Genomic DNA, 19,921 nt, shown 5'->3' with positions numbered 1-19,921 from the left:
ACAGATGGGGTATCACCATGTTGGCCAGGATGGTCTCGATCTCCTGACCTCGTGATCCACCTGCCTCGGCCTCCCAAAGTGCTGGGATTACAGGCATGAGCCACCGTGCCGGGCTGGACTGGGCAGATATTCTATAGGGTCTGGGCCAGGGCTGTGTTGGCCCCAGACAAGCTCTGAGCCTGGGCCAGCCTCTACATGTCTGTGAGCCTCAGGTTCCTTCTGTGCTAAACAGGGAAAACCTAAAGGGGACTACCGTGGGGTCAAGTGGACATCGTGATGTAAACCAGACCTTAGTTCTCATTTTCCTGCCTTTCCTGTTGGGGCTAGGAGCTTAACTGATTGACAGAAACTTTTTTTTTTTTTTTTTAGAGACAGAGTCTCACTCTGTGGCTCAGGCTGGAGAGCGCTGGTGCCATCATAGCTCCTTACAGCCTCCAAATACTGGGCTTGAGCAATCCTCCCACCTCAGCCTCCAAAAATGTTGGGACTACATAAACCCAGCAGGAATTCTTCCGCCATCTCTCGCCAACACAACCCCGCCTTCCTGTTGCCTCAGTGCCCTTCCCTGGCTCCCTCAGCTATGAGTTCAGCCTCCGGCGCTGTCTGGGGGTGAGGTGTGCAGCGTGCCTGATGGAGGGAGCAAGGAGGGCTCACTGAAGTCAAGACCCACATTCCCGGCAGTTTGCTGTCTTCAATTCCGCCTCCTCAACAGCATTGCAAGGCCGGGTGCGTGGCTCCTTCTTGTTGGAGAAACCAAGGCCCAGGGACCTGGAGGGCTGAGCTTAGGTTCAGTGAAGAGGATCAGGGGTTCAGTTCTCTTATTTATTTATTTATGAGACAGAGTTTTGCTCTCGTCTCCCAGGCTGGAGTGCAATGGTGCAATCTCAGTTCACCACAACCTCTACAAGTGATTCTCCTGCCTCAGCCTCCTAAGTAGCTGGGACTACAGGCATGTGCCACCACACCCAGCTAATTTTGTGTTTTTAGTAGACATGAGGTTTCTCCATGTTGGTCAGGCTGGTCTCGACCTCCCAACCTCAGGTGATCTGCCTGCCTCGGCCTCCCAAAGTGCTGGGATTACAGGCGTGAGCCACCGCACCCGGCTCAGATTTCTTCTAAGGCGGTCTTGCTGCATCCCAGGAGGACCCAGGGCTGAGAGAAGTCTGGGGGTCCTAGCTGCCCACTCGTTACAGGGCACAGTTCTTCCCTCCATCCTTCACAGGCCTTACTGGTCACCTTTCAAGGCCAGGCCCATGTAGGTTTCTGGGGTACAGAATAGAGCCTCTCCAGGCAGGTGAAAGCAGCAGACCGGTGACTGGTCAGCCCCGTTAGATGGGGTCTGTGGTGCCTGGGCTCCCTACCCTGCACCCCACCTCCCAGGCTCCACTATCCACAACCCCTCACCCACACACCGCTGCCTTCCCCTTCCACCATCCAGCTGATACAGAAGAAACAGCACCAAACACAGAGGCCTCCAGACCTGGACTCAGATCCCCTCCGGAAGCCACTGGCTCCTCCTGGCTTGCAGGGGTCCAACCCCAGGCAATATGGAGGAAGACAGGGGTCCAACTCCGGGCAATATGGAGGAAGACGGAGAAAGGATTGGTTTCCACATCTCACTGGGCCATGGGGAAGTGGGCAGGACCCAGCTACTGGGGAGATCAGCCCCATCTTCTTCAGCTGGGGCTCTGCTGTCTGTGCTGGGTGCTGATTAGCAGGGGGTGGGGGAGGAGCTCTAGTCCCTCCCAGCTTCAAGCCCCTTGTCCCAACCCTCCCCACCAACCTTGGGTCCTGCTGTGGGTGGGGTGAACACACACATACACACACACACACACACAGTCACTCACACGTGTTGGGAATGAAGTTTTTGGTGTCACAAAAAGTAAATAAATACAAAATAACGCAGGAACAAATGATCTCTCAGCAAGGTGAGCTTTACTTTCCGCAGAAAGGGTGCTACTCAATAGCTGTCCAGCCACGAGAGCACACTGAACAAAGGAGACAGTTATTTATAACCTAACATGTCTACCCTGCTGCTCTGTCCAGTTTCCACTGGCTGGAATAGGACCTCACATTTTACACTTTACCCAACTGGCTATTAGTTTAAAACGTTTTAATTGGGTAAGGGAGACAGAACAAAGAAAGAAAAGGAAGTTGCCCAGGAATAGTTAAGGAAGCATCTCCAAATAAGGAATGGGATGTTCTATGGGCTGGAGCTTGTCTAGTTGTGTCCAGGCATGCCGGAGCAAGCTAGGACGGCTGATTTGGAATATATATATATATATATAGTGGATAGCAATCTTATAGTAAGAAACTGTGACTTTTTATAATCTTTGAATAAGAACTTTCCCCATTCTCACACACACACACCACACACACACTCCCACACTCACACACAAACACGACACACAAATACAATCATTCACACACACAACACACATACACTCACACACACACTCACACTCACACACACTCTCACACTCCAAGCATGCGGTCCTCTCTGGGCAGCCTCCCCTTCATCGATCATGAACAGGTTTCCTAGGAGCTCTCCTCTGTGCGGGCTGCACGCTGAGCAGGGTCACCTGTGTGGTCTCATCTGATCGTCACAGCCGCCCCCAGAAGCTCGTTCTATTATTAACTCCGTTATAAAGAGCAGAGCGAGCAGAGGTTAAGCACTCGAAGTCCACCTGCGGGGAGGCTCTCCGGGGTACCAGTCGGTACTTCTGTTACTGTCCTTCCCTGACCGGACACCTCCTCAGCTTTATCTAGGTGGACACTTAGGTCCCCAGGACTGGGGAACTGGGGCACGGGGGGCTTGGCTGCCCAGCAGGAGGGCAAAGGGGTGGAAATGGACCAGAAGGGAAGGGGGAGAGAAGGAGGGAATGGAAAGCCAGGCTCCCCAAGGGAAACAAACAGACCACCTGTGGGCAGTTCTTGGAGGAATAACAGGTGAGGAGCAGCCCTCGCCTCCGACCAGCTCTGGGGTTGAAGATTATTTTATTTTTATTTTATTTTTTTTTTTGGACGGAGTCTCCCTCTGCTGCCCAGGCTGGAGTATAATGGTGCAATCTCGGCTCACTGCAACCTCCGCCTCCCAGGTTCAAGCGATTCTCGTGCTTCAGCCTCCAGAGTAGCTGGGATTACAGGCACCCGCCACCACGCCTGGCTAATTCTTCGTACTTTTGGTAGAAATGGGGTTTTGTCATGTTAGCCAGGCTGATCTCAAACTCCTGGCCTCAAGTAAGCCTCCAGTCTCAGCATCCCACAGTGCTGGGATTACAGGCGTGAGCCAGAGCACGCTGTGCGCTTTCTTATTGTTCTCTGAGCCCCTAGGGACTCCACCCTTTGGCCCCAGACCAGGAGGCCTGCTCTCTGGGCCTCAGCTCCAGGGGCTAGAAAAGGGCCTGACAAAGCTGGAGTCTGAGGCCCAGCTGTCTAGCCCCTCCCTAATCCTTCCGGGTGCTCAGACAAATGGGCGAGGAGATAAGGAGAGATCCCGAGAGCACCTGATTCTTTCACCTGGAGAGAAGGCAGCCTTCCCACCTCCACGCTGCAAGCGGGAAAGAAGCGGGGACAGAGACCCTGGGAAGTCAGGACCTGCGGTGGGAAGTTGGGGAGACGGGGGCAAGGCTGCTGGAGGCTGAGGGTGGGGCAGCATGGGGAGGAGCATGGCCAGGTCTATGCAGGTTGGGGCCAGCTGGCTGGCCAGCATGTTGCCGTAGCATGGGGTGCCCCCGAGGGCTCCTGTTGGCCTCAGGGAGCATCAGACTGAAGCGATGGCGAAGTCCTCGTGTGTGCTATTGGCTGGCACCGTGACAGTGGCGAGCCAGCCTCCTGGTGGCAGTGTGAATGGGGCTGATGTGTTGAGACACCCGCCCAGTGATGATGACTCAGGTAGGGATTGCTATAGTGATGGCTGCCTGGCCTTGGGCAAGTTACTCACCACCTTCAAGCTTCAGTTCCCATATTTACAAGGCAGGGAGGATGTCACACCCGTTAGAATAACTGCTATCAAACAGTAGAAGATAACAGGTATTGTCCAGGATGTGGAGGAATTGGAACTCTGGCACCGTTGGTGGGAATGTGAAATGGGGCAGCCCTGCGGAAAACCCGATGGAGGGTCCTCGGAAAGTTCAATATAGAATTACTACATGATCCAGCAGTCTCACTCTGGGTATATACCCCAAATAACTGAAAGCGAGGAGCCTGGGCTGGTGGTTCATGCCTATAATCCCAGCACTTTGGGAGGCCAAGGCAGGTGGATCACTTGAGCCCAGGAGCTGGAGACAGCCTAGGCAACATAGTGAGACCTCATCTCAATTATTAAGGAAAAAAAAAAAAGAATTGAAAGCAGGGTCTCAGATATATACCTGTGTTCATAGTAGCATTAATCATAATAGCCAAAAGGTAGAAATTGATGAATGGATTTTATTTTATTTTTTGAGGTGGAGCCTCGCTCTATCCCTCAGGCTGGAGTGGTATGATCTCGGCTCACTCAACCTCCGCCTCCTGGGTTCAAGTGATTCTCCTGTCTCAGCCTCCTGAGTAGCTGGGATTACAGGCACCCGCCACCACGCCTGGCTAATTCTTCGTACTTTTGGTAGAAATGGGGTTTTGTCATGTTAGCCAGGCTGATCTCAAACTCCTGGCCTCAAGTAAGCCTCCAGTCTCAGCATCCCACAGTGCTGGGATTACAGGCGTGAGCCAGAGCACGCTGTGTGCTTTCTTATTGTTCTCTGAGCCCCTAGGGACTCCACCCTTTGGCCCCAGACCAGGAGGCCTGCTCTCTGGGCCTCAGCTCCAGGGGCTAGAAAAGGGCCTGACAAAGCTGGAGTCTGAGGCCCAGCTGTCTAGCCCCTCCCTAATCCTTCTGGGTGCTCAGACAAATGGGCGAGGAGATAAGGAGAGATCCCGAGAGCACCTGATTCTTTCACCTGGAGAGAAGGCAGCCTTCCCACCTCCACGCTGCAAGCAGGAGAGAAGCGGGGACAGAGACCCTGGGAAGTCAGGACCTGCGGTGGGAAGTTGGGGAGACGGGGGCAAGGCTGCTGGAGGCTGAGGGTGGGGCAGCATGGGGAGGAGCATGGCCAGGTCTATGCAGGTTGGGGCCAGCTGGCTGGCCAGCATGTTGCCGTAGCATGGGGTGCCCCCGAGGGCTCCTGTTGGCCTCAGGGAGCATCAGACTGAAGCGATGGCGAAGTCCTCGTGTGTGCTATTGGCTGGCACCGTGACAGTGGCGAGCCAGCCTCCTGGTGGCAGTGTGAATGGGGCTGATGTGTTGAGACACCCGCCCAGTGATGATGACTCAGGTAGGGATTGCTATAGTGATGGCTGCCTGGCCTTGGGCAAGTTACTCACCACCTTCAAGCTTCAGTTCCCATATTTACAAGGCAGGGAGGATGTCACACCCGTTAGAATAACTGCTATCAAACAGTAGAAGATAACAGGTATTGTCCAGGATGTGGAGGAATTGGAACTCTGGCACCGTTGGTGGGAATGTGAAATGGGGCAGCCCTGCGGAAAACCCGATGGAGGGTCCTCGGAAAGTTCAATATAGAATTACTACATGATCCAGCAGTCTCACTCTGGGTATATACCCCAAATAACTGAAAGCGAGGAGCCTGGGCTGGTGGTTCATGCCTATAATCCCAGCACTTTGGGAGGCCAAGGCAGGTGGATCACTTGAGCCCAGGAGCTGGAGACAGCCTAGGCAACATAGTGAGACCTCATCTCAATTATTAAGGAAAAAAAAAAAAAGAATTGAAAGCAGGGTCTCAGATATATACCTGTGCTCATAGTAGCATTAATCATAATAGCCAAAAGGTAGAAATTGATGAATGGATTTTATTTTATTTTTTGAGGTGGAGCCTCGCTCTATCCCTCAGGCTGGAGTGGTATGATCTCGGCTCACTCAACCTCCGCCTCCCGGGTTCAAGTGATTCTCCTGTCTCAGCCTCCTGAGTAGCTGGGATTACAGGCACCTGCCACGATGCCCGGTTAATTTTTATATTTTTAGTGGAAACGGGATTTCACCCTGTTGGTCAGGATGGTCTCGATCTCCTGACCTCATGATCTGCCTTCCTCGGCCTCCCAAAGTGCTGGGATTACAGGCGTGAGCCACCGTGCCAGGCCTCTTTTTTCGATTTAATAAAGTTTTATATTTGCAAATGTACAGTTGGTTGGACCTTTTCATGCATCGTCACCAGCAGCTGTAGCATCTCCACCCTTGGTATTTCTGGTGTAAATTATTTGAGCTCTGTGCTTTGAAACCAGTTTGTTAAGTCTTTTATTAAGGTGCCCTGGCCAGGGAGCCTCAAATCTTCAGTCTCTCAGAGACCACAGCAGGGCTTATAAGTTTATGTTTGGGAACTTCCTTACAGAGTTTGTCATAGGTAGGTTTGTCAAACACGACTCAGTTATTGAGCTTGTCCCGGACTTTGCCTTTGGACCACTTCTTCTTTTTGGCCCTGCCCCCAGATTTGTTCACTGCGTCTTTGTCTTTCTTAGTGACTTTCTGGTGTCTTCCTTCTTCTTGTCATCCTTGGATGGCATTGTGAAGCTCAGAGAGCAGCAGCGAACCCTTCTTTCCTTCCTTCCTTCCTTCCTTCCTTCCTTCCTTCCTTCCTTCCTTCCTTCCTTCCTTCCTTCCTTCCTTCCTTCCTTCCCTCCCTGCCTCTCCTTTTCTTTCTTTCTTTCTTTCTTTCTTTCTTTCTTTCTTTCTTTCTTTCTTTCTTTTCTCTTTCTTTTTCTTTCTTTCTCTCCTTCCTTCCTTCCCTCCCTCCCTCCCGCTTTCTCTCTCTCTCTTTCCTTCCTTCCTTCCTTCCTTCCTTCCTTCCTTCTTTCTTTCTTTTTCTTTCTTTCTTTCTCCTTCCTTCCTTCCTTCCTTCCTTCCTTCCTTCCTTCCTTCCTTCCTTCCTTCCTTCCTTCCTTCCTCTCTCTCTCTCTCTCTCTCTCTCTCTCTCTCTCTCTCTCTCTCTCTCTCTTTCTTTCTTTCTTTCTTTCTTTCTTTCTTTCTTTCTTTCTTTCTTTTCTTGAGACGAGGTCTCCCTATGTTGCCCAGGCTGGTCTCAAACTCCTGGGCTCAAGCAATCCTCCTGCCTCGGGATCCCAAAATGCTGGAATTACAGGCGTGAACCACTGTGTCCGGCCCAGATTCCACTTAAATGAAGTACTGAGGAAGTCTAATTCATTAAGACAGAAAATTGAAAGGTAGTTACCAGAGGTTGGGGAAGGAAGGATGGAGAGTTGTGATCAATAGGTAAAGAGTTTTAGTTTTGTGGCCAGGCACGGTGGCTCATGCCTGTAATCCCAGCACTTTGGAAGGCCAAGGCGGGCAGATCACAAGATCAGGAGATCGAGACCATCCTGGCTAACGCGGTGAAACCCTGTCTCTACTAAAAATACAAAAAATTAGCCGGGCATGGCAGTGTGCGCCTGTAGTCCCAGCCACTCGGGAGGCTGAGGCAGGAGGATGGCGTGAATCTGGGAGGTGGAGCTTGCAGTAAGCCAAGATTGCGCCACTGCACTCCAGCCTGTGTGACACAGTGAGACTCTGTCTCAAAAAAAAAGAGTTTTAGTTTTGTAAGATGATAAAGTCCTGGAGATTGGTTGCACAACAATGTGAATATACTTAAAATCACTGAACTGTACACTTAAAAATGGCTAAGATGGTAAGTTTTATGTTATATGTATTTTACCACTTTTTTTTTTTTTTGAGACCGAGTCTTACTCTGTCGCTAGGCTGGAGTGCAGTGGTGCGATCTCGGCTCACTACAACCTCTGTCTCCCAGGTTCAAGCGATTCTCCTGCCTTAGCTTCCGGAGTAGCTGGGACTACAGGCGTGTGCCACCATGCCTGGCTAATTTTTGTATTTTTAGCAGAGACAGGTTTTCACCACGTTGGCCAGAATGGTCTTGATCTCTTGACCTCATGATCCACCCGCTTCGGCCTCCCAAAGTGCTGGGATTACAGATGTGAGCCACCACACCTGGCCTTTACCACTATTTTTTTTTTAGACCGAGTTTCACTCTTGTTGCCCAGTTGCCCAGGTTGGAGTGCAATGGCTCGATCTCGGCTCACTGCAACCTCTGCCTCCCGGCTTCAAGCGATTCTCCTGCCTCAGTCTCCCGAGTAGCTGGGATTATAGGCATGCACCACCACGCCTGGCTAATTTTGTGTTTTTCTAGAGATGGAGTTTCTCCATGTTGGTCAGGCTGGTGGAGAACCCCTGACCTCAGGTGATCCGCCTGCCTCGGCCTCCCAAGGTGCTGAGATTACAGGCATGAGCCACTACGTCCAGCCAATTTACCACTGTTTTCTTTTTTTTTTTTTTTGGAGACGGAATCTCACTCTGTTGCCCAGGCTGGAGTGCAGTGGCTGGATCTCGGCTCACTGCAAGCTCTGCCTCCCGGGTTTACGCCATTCTCCTGCTTCAGCCTACCGAGTAGCTGGGATTCCAGGCGCCCGCCACCTCGCCCAGCTAGTTTTTTGTATTTTTTTAGTAGAGACGGGGTTTCACCATGTTAGCCAGGATGGTCTCGATCTCCTGACCTTGTGATCCGCCTGTCTCGGCCTCCCAAAGTGCTGGGATTACAAGCTTGAGCTACCGCACCCAGCCTTTACCACTATTTTCTAAAAAATGGTGATAAACACCATTAACTCAGCAGAGTTCTTGTGGGGATTGATTGAGGGGAGCTGTGGCCAGCTTCTTAGGGTAGGGCCAGCCTCATGGGCCTGTGACCTGTACAGACCCACAGGACCCTGTGCTCAGACAAGCCCTGCAGTTTGTTTAATGCTGCTGTTGCCATCTTAAAATTCTTTTTTTTTTTTTAAGACGGAGTCTCGCCCTGTTGCTCAGGCTGGAGTGCAATGGTGTGATCTCGGCTCACTGTAACCTCCGTCTCCCGGGTTCAAACAATTCTCCTGCCTCAGTCTCCCAAGTTGCTGGGATTACAGGTGCGCACCACCATGCCCAGTTCATTTTTTTTTTTTTTTTGAGACGGAGTCTTGCTCTGTCACCCAGGCTGGAGTGCAGTGGCCGGATCTCAGCTCACTGCAAGCTCCGCCTCCTGGGTTTTACGCCATTCTCCTGCCTCAGCCTCCTGAGTAGCTGGGACTACAGGCGCCCGCCACCGCGCCCGGCTAGTTTTTTGTAGTTTTAGTAGAGACGGGGTTTCACCGTGTTAGCCAGGATGGTCTCGATCTCCTGACCTCGTGATCTGCCCGCCTCGGCCTCCCAAAGTGCTGGGATTACAGGCTTGAGCCACCGCGCCCGGCCACCCAGTTCATTTTTGTATTTTTAGTAGAGACGGGGTTTCGCTATGTTGGTCACGCTGGTCTCGAACTCCTGATCTTAGGTGATCCACCCGCCTCGGACTCCCAAAGTGCTGGGATTACAGGTGTGAGGCACCGTGCCCGGCCTTAAAATTATTATTATTATTATTATTATTTTAACTTTTTTTCTCTTACAGACAGGGTCTTGTTCTGTTGGCCAGGCTGGAGTGAAGTGGCAGGATCATAGCTCACTGCAGCCTCAATCTTCTAGGCTCAAGTGATCCACCTCAGCCTCCTGAGTAGCTGAGTAGGACTGCAGGCGTACGCCCCCATACCTGGCTAATTAAAAAGATTTTTTTTTCCAGAAATGGGGTCTTGCTATATTGGCCAGGCTGGTCTGGAACTCCTGACCTCAAGCGATCCTCCTGTGTTGGCCTCCCAAAGTACAGGGATTGCAGGGATGAGGCAACATGCCGGAGGGCCACAATGTTTATTGAACACTTTACTATGCCAGGTCCTAAGCATTTCTTCCCTCGGGTGCTGGTGCTTCACTCACCTCCCAGGTTTAAGGTGAGAACACTGTAGCCAGAAGCCTTGGGACTTCTCAAGGCCTCACAACTAGACAGCCGCTGAAGGGTATGAGTTGGCAATTTGGACTCCAGATTCGTGTTGGTTCCACTAGATGGAGCCAAAAGTAAATGATGATGAGCTGAATGTGCTCCGGGCCTGGGAGGCGGTTGTGTGGGAGATTATAGGAGGTGATGTTAGCAAAGCTCCAGTCATCACTAAGAAAGCACGCCACCACCCCTCCTGAGAGGCAGCAGCATGAATGGTCAGGCGTCCTGGGTTCAAAGCCAGACTCTGTCACTTACAAGTTGCACAAGTTTGCATAACTCTTTAAATTGATGAAATTAAAAATGAATAATTGTATAGAAAATTTGGAGTAACACACAGGTCTATAATGAATAATAAACTTCTTTTTTTTTTTTTTTTTTTGAGACGGAGCCTTGCTCTGTCACCCAGGCTGGAGTGCAGTGGCACGATCTTGGCTCACTTCAACCTTTGCCTCCTGGGTTCAAGCAATTCTCTTGCCTTAGCCTTCCCAAATAGCTGGGACTATAGGTGCGCACCACCACGCCCAGCTAATTTTTGTATTTTTTTTTTTTTTTTTGAGGCGGAGTCTCGCTCTGTTGCCCAGGCTGGAGTGCAGTGGCGCGATCTCGGCTGACTGCAAGCTCCGCCTCCCGGGTTCCCACCATTCTCCTGCCTCAGCCTCCCGAGTAGCTGGGACTACAGGCGCCGCCACCACGCCCGGCTAATTTTTTTTGTATTTTTAGTGGAGACGGGGTTTCATTGTGTTAGCCAGGATGGTCTCGATCTCCTGACCTCGTGATCCGCCCGTCTCGGCCTCCCAAAGTGCTGGGATTACAGGCTTGAGCCACCACACCCGGCCAATTTTTGTATTTTTAGTAGAGATGGGATTTCCCCATGTTGACCAGGCTGGTCTCAAACTCCTGACCTCAGGTGATCTGCCCACCTTGGCCTCCCAAAGTGCTAGGATTACAGGTGTGAGCCATTAAGCCCAGCTGAGAATAAGAAAGTTCTTTTGGAGGAAGAAGAAGGACATTTCACTTAATTGGGGTTCAAAATTAGTATGTTCCCTATTCATAAATGGATTTCAAACGGCCATACGTGAAAACCATTCTTAGCTTTTAAGCTGCACAGAAACAGGTGGTGGGCTATGAGGACATTTTTGTTTGCTTTTTGAGATGAGGTCTCACTCTGTCACCCAGACTGGAGTGCAGTGGTGCAGTCACTGCAGCCTCAACCTTCCAGGCTCAAGCAATTCTCCTACCTCAGTCTCCTGAGTAGCTGGTTTTCCTTAATACTTTTCGTCTGAACCAGAACTGTTTGAACTCACTCTTTGATGAGTCATTCTAATGGCTTCAGACTAAATACCAGAGAACCCAATTGGTCTCTAAGGAAACCCATTCAGCGGCGTGGGTTTCCTTCTTACATTCTAGGGTAATTCCAGAGTTTTGTTCTGAAAACTCTTTTTTTTTTTTTTTTTTTTTTTTTTTTTTTTTTTTTGAGATGAAGTCTTGCTTTGCTGCCCAGGCTGCAGTGCAGTGGCGAGATCTCGGCTCACTGCAACCTCTGCCTCCTGGGCTGAAAACTCGCTTCTTTTCTTTCTTTCTTTTTTTTTTTTTTTTTTTGAGATAGAGTTTCGCTCTTGTCGCCCAGGCTGCAGGGCAATGGTGCAATCCTGCCTCCTGGGATCAAGTGATTCTCCTGCCACAGCCCCCCGAGCAGCTGGGATTACAGGTGAGCACCACTAGGCCTGGCTAATTTGTGTATTTTTAGTAGAGATGGGGTTTCACCATGTTAGCCAGGCTGATCTCGAACTCCTGACCTCAGGGGATCCGCCCGCCTTGGCCTCTCAAAGTTCTGGGATTAGAGGCATGAGCCACTGCACCCGGCCTCGAAAGCTCACTTCTTTGGAGGTTGTCTCTTTTGATTGGTAGAGAGTATTTGTTCTCATTTGTACTGGGATTTCCCCATTTATCTGTTCTCATCACACGGTCCAGGAATTGCTCACTGTTCTGTCTACTGGGAATGCCTCTTCTAGCTTTCCAGCTATGTCACAGATTTATAGCAGATGGTCGCTTAGGCAGAAAACCAAATCTGGAAACGAATCTGTTCTGGATTAAGACAATTTCTGTAGTTTAACTATCTTGGCCAGGGGTGGTGGTTTGTTCCTGTAATCCTAGCACTTTGGGAGGCCAAGGCTGGTGGATCACTGAAGGTCAGGAGTTTGAGACCACCCTGGCCAACATGGTGGATCCCTGTCTCTACCAAAAATAAAAATAAAAAACTAGCTGGGCCTGGTGGCTAGCACCTGTAATCCCAGCTACTTGCGCCTGACCTTGCCCATTTTTGTATTGCTTTTTTTCTCATTGATTTGTGCAAACTCTGTATGTTGTGCATATTAATGCTTTATCATACACCATGCATGTATTTTCTTTTCTTTTTTTTTTCTTTTTTTGAAATGGAGTCTTGCTCTGTCACCCAGGCTGGAGTGCAGTGGCGCAATCTCGGCTCACTCCAAGATCTGCCTCCCGGGTTCACGCCATTCTCCCGCCTCAGCCTCCCAAGTAGCTGGGACTACAGGTGCCCGCCACCATGCCCAGCTAATTTTGTTTTTGTATTTTTAGTAGAGAGGGGGTTTCACCATATTAGCCAGGTCTTGATCAGGTCTTGATCTCCTGACCTTGTGATCCGCCTACCTCGGCCTCCCAAAGCGCTGGGATTACAGGCATGAGCCACCGCGCCCGGCCCCATGTATTTTCAGTTTATTGTATATCTGGTTTCATAAGGTTTTTTTTTTCAACTTATGTGGATGAGTCTTCCTAGGCATGACAGGAAACCAAGCCTATATATAGGAAAATGGTTAAGATTAAAACTAAAAACATATTAAGGAATTTGGACTTTATGGCAATGATTTTATCTTGATGGCAAGATTTTATCTTGAAGATTTTTTTAACTAGGTTTACACAATTAGATTAGCATTGTGAGTCAGGCCTTCGGTTTCCTCTTTTCTCTCAGAACTACTAGCTTCCAGTTAATTTTCACGTTGGTCACAAATTTTCCTGAAACTGTATTCACTATTCTTTGGAATGGCCTGTATGCCACATGGGGGCAGAAGGAAGTGGTAAAACCTGTTAAACACCCTTCTAGGTGCTATTCACAAGGGATTTAAATGTTTTCAGCACCCTGAGAGATGATCATTATTTCCAATTCACAGTAAGGAAACTGTATTTATTTATTTATTTATTTATTTATTTATTTATTTATTTGAGACGGAGTCTTGCTCTGTCGCCCAGGCTGGAGTGCAGTGGCCGGATCTCAGCTCACTGCAAGCTCCGCCTCCCAGGTTAACGCCATTCTCCTGCCTCAGCCTCCCGAGTAGGTGGGACTGCAGGCGCCCGCCACCTCGCCCGGCTAGTTTTTTGTATTTTTTAGTAGAAACAGGCTTTCACCATGTTAGCCAGGATGGTCTTGATTTCCTGACCTTGTGATCCACCCGTCTCAGCTCCCAAAGTGCTGGGAGTACAAAGAAACTGTATTTAATATGGTGGGTTTGGCTGGATAAGGTGGCTCATGCCTATAATCCCAGTACTTTAGGAGGCTGAGGCGGGTGCATCACCTGAGGTCGGGAGTTCGACACCAGCCTGACCAACATGGAGAAACCCCATCTCTACTTAAAAAAAAAAAAAAAAAAAGGCTGGGCGTGGTGGCAGGCGCTGTAATCCCAGCTACACGGGAGGCTGAGGCAGAAGAATCACTTCAACCTGGCAGGCGGACGTTGTAGTGAGCTGAGATGGCACCATTGCACTCCAACCTGGGCATCAAGAGCAGAACTCCCTCTCAAAAAAAAAAAAAAAAAAAAATGCAGTGGGTTTGCTGACACTCAGACAGCTATAATGTATCAGAGCAGAGCAGGGATGTAAAGCCTGTTGTTTCTCTTCTTTCCCACTGCCTGTCAAGTTTCAAGTGCACTTTTTTTCCCCCGAGACGGAGTTTCGCTCTTATTGCCCAGGCTGGAGTGCAGTGGCATGATCTTGGCTCACTGCAACCTCCCAGTCCCTGGTTCAAGCGATTCTCCTGCCTCAACCTTCCAAGTAGCTGGTATTACAGGCATGCACTACCACACCCGGCTAATTGTGTATTTTTAGTAGAGATGGGGTTTCACCATGTTGGTCAGGCTGCTCTCCAACTCCTGACCTCAGGTCATCCACCCATGACAGCCTCCCAAAGTGCTGGGATTACAGGCTTAAGCCACCGCACCCTGCCCTCCAGTGCTCTTTTATAGCTGAGAGCTGTCTGGGATACATGCTTTTATTATGAATCAATTAAACAAGTATTTGAGCAACTACCATGTGCTATGTCAACTACATTCCTTTTATTTATTTATTTTTTAAAATAGTCTTCCCAACAACCCTTCAATGTAGGTGTTATCTCCAATTTACAGACAAGGAAACTGAGGTTCAGAGAAATGAAGTGATCTGCCTAAGCCACATAGCTAGTCGTTTTTTGGACAGGGGATTCAGATTCAGGTCCAGTTTCAGTTTTAAGGTCCTCACTGGGCCAGGTTGCCTCTTCCTAATGGAAGGGGTTTACAATATGTTTTGAGGAACCCTTAGGAAACAAGGTGTTCTTCAGTGGGCCATGTGTTGATGACTCCATGCTGGGTCCAGCATATCACGTTATCCTTACGACCACCCTAGGAGGCGCCTGCTACCAACATCACCATTTCTTCAGATAAGGAAGCTGAGGTAGAGGGGGTAGGAGAGGCTAAACAGCGGATTAAGACTGAACCTAGGATTCGGACCTAATCATCATACCGCTCTACCTTCCTTTTTAGACTCAATCCCATGCTTCAGACCCTTCTCAGTCTCCTTTCTGGGCCCCGAAGGTGTCGAAGTTGGATGGCCTGGCATTTCCTAGGATTTAAGCCCGGAGCATAGCGGGCGCCCGGGACAAAAAGCTCAGGGGAGCCCCAGGCAAGTCTGACTCCGGAAGTAGTCGCAGCGCCGGCGGTTGCGTCTTGGGTTGCCAGGGCGCCGCCCTGGAAGTAGAGTGCGGCGCGGGGCGGGGCGGGGCGGGCCGGTGCGCCTGGCAGCTGGCTGCGTCCTTCTGCGAGCGCTGGAGAGGCGCTGGAGAGGGGCTGGAGAGGGGCTGGAGGCGGGGCGGGGGCGCGGCTCGAGGCATCCCTGCAGGGCGCTCCTCCGAGTCCCTCGGCGCTCCGAGCCCACAGGTGAGGTCCTGTTGCCCAGGCCGCCGCCTCCCGGGCACCGAGGGTGTGGCTGCGCGCGGGCGGGCGAGTGCGCATGGGTGAGAGAGTGTGGGCGCCTATGTCTACGCGGCTGCGAAAATGCGGTTCAGATACTGCTCGCCGGATCCGCGTAGTCCTGGAAGCCCGCGCTAACCACCATGCCTTTCTCCCTCCGCTGAGTTCCTATGACTTACCTCGTGCTGTCCGATTGTTGTTTTTGCATCATTATGTTTATTATTTGCCAGACTTTGATTGTTCCTACACGTTTCCCATACATTTGCAATCTGTGTTGTTTCTGTTGGCATCTTTTGCAGGGCGCAGTGTACCTGTGGAGAGAACTCAGGGCAGGAGACAAGAGCCTTGTGTCTTCTCGCTAGGTGACTGGAACAAGACATTTCCCCTCTCTGATTCCCCATCAGCTAAGAGGGCAGGGAGAGGTAGTTATCCTCTCCATAGAGTAGCTGGGGCATTATAGGGGATTAATTCTGGAAGTGAAAGTATCTTATCATTCATTAGCCCTTTTGGCATTTGCAAAGCAGGTTCTTTGCTCAGGAAACATTTGATGAGCACATTATGGTGCCGGGTTGTGGCGGTACAAAAAGATGGGCCCTACTCTGCCCTCAAATTACAGACACTGGTAAGCAGTCACTGTGGAACATGGTACTGTCACCCAGTGCGGGCGTGGAGATGGACAGTGACAATACCGCTGTGAATGAATGCACTGCTCAACGTGAAGTCATCATTGGCATTGTTATTACTTTATTTATTTATTTATTTATTTATTTATTTATTTATTTATTTTTAGACGGAGTCTCACTTTGTTGCCCGGGCTGGAGTGCAGTGGCGCGATGTCGGCTCACTGCAACCTCCGCCTCTCGGGTTCAAGCGATTCTCCTGCCTCAGCCTCCTGTGTAGCTGCGATTACAGGCGCGCGCCACCATGCCCAGCTAATTTTTTAAATTTTAGTAGAGATGGGGTTTCGCCATGTTGGCCAGGCTGGTCTCGAGATCCTGACCTCAGGTGATCTGCCCACCTAGGCCTCTCAAAGTGCTGGGATTACAAGCCTGAACCACCATGCGTGGCCATATTCTTGCGTGGTTTTTTTTTTTTTTTTTTTTTTTTTTTTTAGAGGGAGTCTCGCTCTGTCGCCCAGGCTGCAGTGCAGTGGCGCGATCTCGGCTCACTGCAAGCTCCGCCTCCCGGGTTCACGCCATTCTCCTGCCTCAGCCTCCTGAGTAGCTGGGACTACAGGCGCCCGCCACCGCGCCCGGCTAATTTTTTTTTGTATTTTTAGTAGAGACGGGGTTTCACCGTGGTCTCGATCTCCTGACCTTGTGATCCGCCCTCCTCGGCCTCCCAAGTGCTGGGATTACAGGCGTGAGCCACCGCGCCCGGCCTTTTTTTTTTTTTTGAGATGGAGTCTCACTCTGTTGCCCAGGCTGGAGTGTGGTGGCGCAATGCCAACTCACTGCAACCACCACCTCCCAGGTTCAAGTGATTCTCCTGCATCAGCCTCCCGAGTAGCTGGGATCGTAGATGTGCGCCACCACACGCAACTGATTTTGTATTTTTAGTAGAGACAGAGTTTCACCATGTTAGCCAGGCTGGTCTCGAACTCCTGACCTCAGGTGATCCACCTGCCTTGGCCTCCCAAAGAATCTGTATTTCTAACAAGCTCCAGGTGCTGCTGACCCATGGGCCATGCTTTGAGTAGCACTGGACTAGATGATTGCTTACAACCCAAGTGCCATGGAGAAAATAAAGTGACAGTGTGGTAGAATGAGAAGGATTGAGATTGAGTGGTTGGGGAAAGCCACTCTGAGCAGTTGACTTTTGAGAAGGGGCCAGATCTGGAGGAAGAGCAAAGGCTTGAGACAAAATGCAGCTTGTGGAGTGTCAGGAGCTGAAAGAAGGTCAGGGGCTACAGAGGGTTGGTGAGAGACAGGGACTAAGAGGTGATGGTCCATATCTGCAGGGCTGGCCTTGTAGGCCATAGAGGACCACTAGCTTCGTTTTTAGTGCAATAGGAATCTACTGTGGGGTGGTGAGCAGGGTGACATGGTTAGTGTTGTGTGTGTCACACACTGGTCCGCTGCTCGGAGGGAAATGGGTTGTAGTGGAGTGAGGAGAGTAGCAGGGGACAGAGTGGGGCCTGCTGCAGTTGCCCAGGAGAGAGGGGACACTATGGGAGTTGAGGATGGATTTGGAATCTTCTGGAGTGAAGCTGACCTGATTTGCTGCTGGATCAAATTAACCATCCCTTTCTTCCCAGGCCGCAGTTGAACTGTGATGTGTTGTTGAAACCCTGTGCTGCGGGCAGGCCTTACAGCTTGTTGAATGTGTCTCCAGCGCTCCCCGACCCCGTCTGGGCTCTCAGTTTAATGTCTCTCTGTCGCAGGCCTGGCACTGAGTGGCTGTTAGGGCTGTGTGGATGGATGAGAAGTTAAACCATCAATGGCCCTGACACCCAGGGTGTTCGTGGGAAACCTTCTCTTCGAGCTCATGGTGATACTACCCCGTTGCCCCAGGAGCGAGACCCAGGCTGTCTTCTGAAAATAACCAGCAGCTCTCTGGTTTCAGGATGGCTTTCTGTGGTGGGCACATCTCAGGTGGTGACAGCCGCAACCCCAGTTCTGAGCTGCATTCAACATAAAAGGTCAATATGTCACTCTCTGTTTTTCCTGGTTAGGTTTTTATGATACTCAGTTTAGAGAGTGGCATAACATTCAGATGCATCAATTCACGTGAACCAGGAGAGATGCAACATGTTACTCAGTACCCTTAACCCTACGTCTGTTTTTCTGTGTTATAAAACAATAAAACAATCTGATATTAGGTATTTATTTACTTTTCTAAGGAAGAGGGCTTAATATTGCTTAGGGTTGAGAAGGAATCACCCATTTTTCTGCACTGTGGGGCATGGCCTGGCGGATCACTTGTCTACACACGATTTTGGAGCCCCACACCAGGCCTGGCTGGCTGCGTACCAGACATGAGAACAGACGCGAGTCAGCCCACTCCTGAGCCAGCCCACTCTGCTGCCCCGCAGGAGGCTGCTATCTGATGTGGGAGGCATATGTGAAACAATAGTTGTCGTCTGGTGTGGGAGGGAAGCATGTAGGCTGTCCACAGGCTGCACTCTCTCCTCTTCTTTTTATTCTCTGGCCCCCATTTTCCTCATCTGTAAAATGGGGAGAATTCCTGCTGTATGAGTCTGTTCTCATGCTACTAATAAAGACATACCCAAAACTGGGTAATTTATAAAAGGAAGAGGTTTAATTGACTCACAGTCACAATCATGGCGGAAGGTGAAGGAAGAGCAAAGGCACATCATACGTGGTGGCAGGCAAGAGAGCTTGTGCAGGGGAACTCGAGTTTATGAAACCATCAAATCTCACGAGATTTATTCACTACCATGAGAACAGTACATGGGGAACCACTCCCATGATTCGTTTATCTCTACCTTGCCCTGCCCTTGACTCGTGGTAATTATTACAATTCAAGGTGAGATTGGGATACAGTCAAACCATATCATCTGCCTTTGGGCATCACATGAGATGATAATATGAATATACACAGTGGAGAAGAATACTCATAAACTACCCCACCCAGTGCCTGACACATGCTAGTGTTTAATAAGTGATTTGCCAGGGGCAGTAGCTCACACCTGTAATCCCAGCATTTTGGGAGGCCGAGGCAGGCAGATCATGAGGTCGGGAGATCGAGACCATCCTGGCTGACACAGTGAAACTCCATTTCTATTAAAAATACAAAAAAGTAGCTGGGCATGGTGGCATGCGCCTGTAGTCCCAACTACTCAGGAGGCTGAGGCAGGAGAATCACTTGAACCCAGGAGGCAGAGGTTGCAGTGAGCCGAGAACACGCCACTGCACACCAGCTTGGGCGACAGAGTGAGATGCTGACTCAAAAAAAAAAAAGTGGTAGCTTTTGTTCTTAGTGATGATATAAATATGTCATTCCTTATTCTGCAGGCATGGTTGAGCTCCAGTGCCCAGCCAGGGTCCTGGCTGGAATTACTCCAACCTAACCACCTGATGATAAGAGATTGGAGGCTTATGGTTGAAACCTAGAAAAAGCAGGTGGGGAGCCTGCAAAGAAAGAAAGAAAAAGATGTCGGCTGGGCACGGTGGCTCTAGGCCGCCTGTAATCCCAACACTTTGGCAGACTGAGGCGGGTGGATCACCTGAGGTTAGGAGTTCAGGACTAGCCTGGACAACATGGTGAAGCCCTGCCTCTACTAAAAATACAAAATTAGCTGGGCATTGTGGCGGGCGCCTGTAATCCCAGCTACTCAGAGGGCTGAGGCAGGAGAATCGCTTGTGAAGGGGTGGCCTGCCCCTCCACACCTGGTGGGTGTTTCTCGTAAGGTGGAACGAGAGACTTGAGAAAAGAAATAAGACACAGAGACAAAGTATAGAGAAAGAAAAGCGGGGGCCCAGGGGACCGGCGCTCAGCTTACAGAGGACCCACGCCGGCACCGGCCTCTGAGTTCCCTTAGTATTTATAGATAATTATCTTTACCATCTTAAAGATAAGGGAGTGGCAGGACAATAGGATCATTTTTAGGGAGGAAATTAGCAGTAAGACATAAGAACAAGGATCTGTGACATGAATAAGTTTAAAGGAAAATCCTGTGCCTTGAGATAAACCTTTTAGCAACATTGTTTCATCCTATCACATGGGGATAAACCTTGGACAATACCTAGTTTTTCTAGGAACAAAGTCACACCCTGCATGCCCAAAATCCATTAAACCTTGAGTTACCACAGCACATGTCTCTTGCAAGGACAA

General features: G+C 50.1%; 1 protein-coding gene and 1 pseudogene across 5 annotated transcripts in view; one reads left to right on the top strand and one right to left on the bottom strand.

Annotated features, from left to right (window-relative positions):
- Positions 1–5,875: 5,875 nt before the first annotated feature.
- On the bottom strand, positions 5,876–6,552 carry LOC139358961 (small ribosomal subunit protein eS25 pseudogene; annotated as a pseudogene).
- An 8,386-nt stretch (positions 6,553–14,938) lies between these two features.
- Positions 14,939–19,921, top strand: part of LOC105464329 (TTL family tubulin polyglutamylase complex subunit L1) — a 43,714-nt gene continuing 38,731 nt past the window's right edge. For 2 of the 5 annotated variants that reach the window (XM_011712129.3, XM_011712124.2), the window contains exon 1: positions 14,939–15,091. The gene's annotated coding sequence lies outside the window, so the exon portion shown is untranslated. Of the gene's footprint in view, positions 15,092–17,746; positions 17,766–19,921 lie in introns of those variants that run through there. The other 3 variants (XM_011712127.3, XM_011712130.3, XM_011712125.3) reach the window with 3 other exon arrangements.

The sequence above is a fragment of the Macaca nemestrina genome, chromosome 15, assembly GCF_043159975.1.
Source record: "Macaca nemestrina isolate mMacNem1 chromosome 15, mMacNem.hap1, whole genome shotgun sequence".
Classification (NCBI taxonomy): Eukaryota; Metazoa; Chordata; class Mammalia; order Primates; family Cercopithecidae; genus Macaca; species Macaca nemestrina.
The sequence above is the reverse complement of the archived record's forward strand: the minus strand, read 5'-3'. Positions and strand labels throughout refer to the sequence as shown.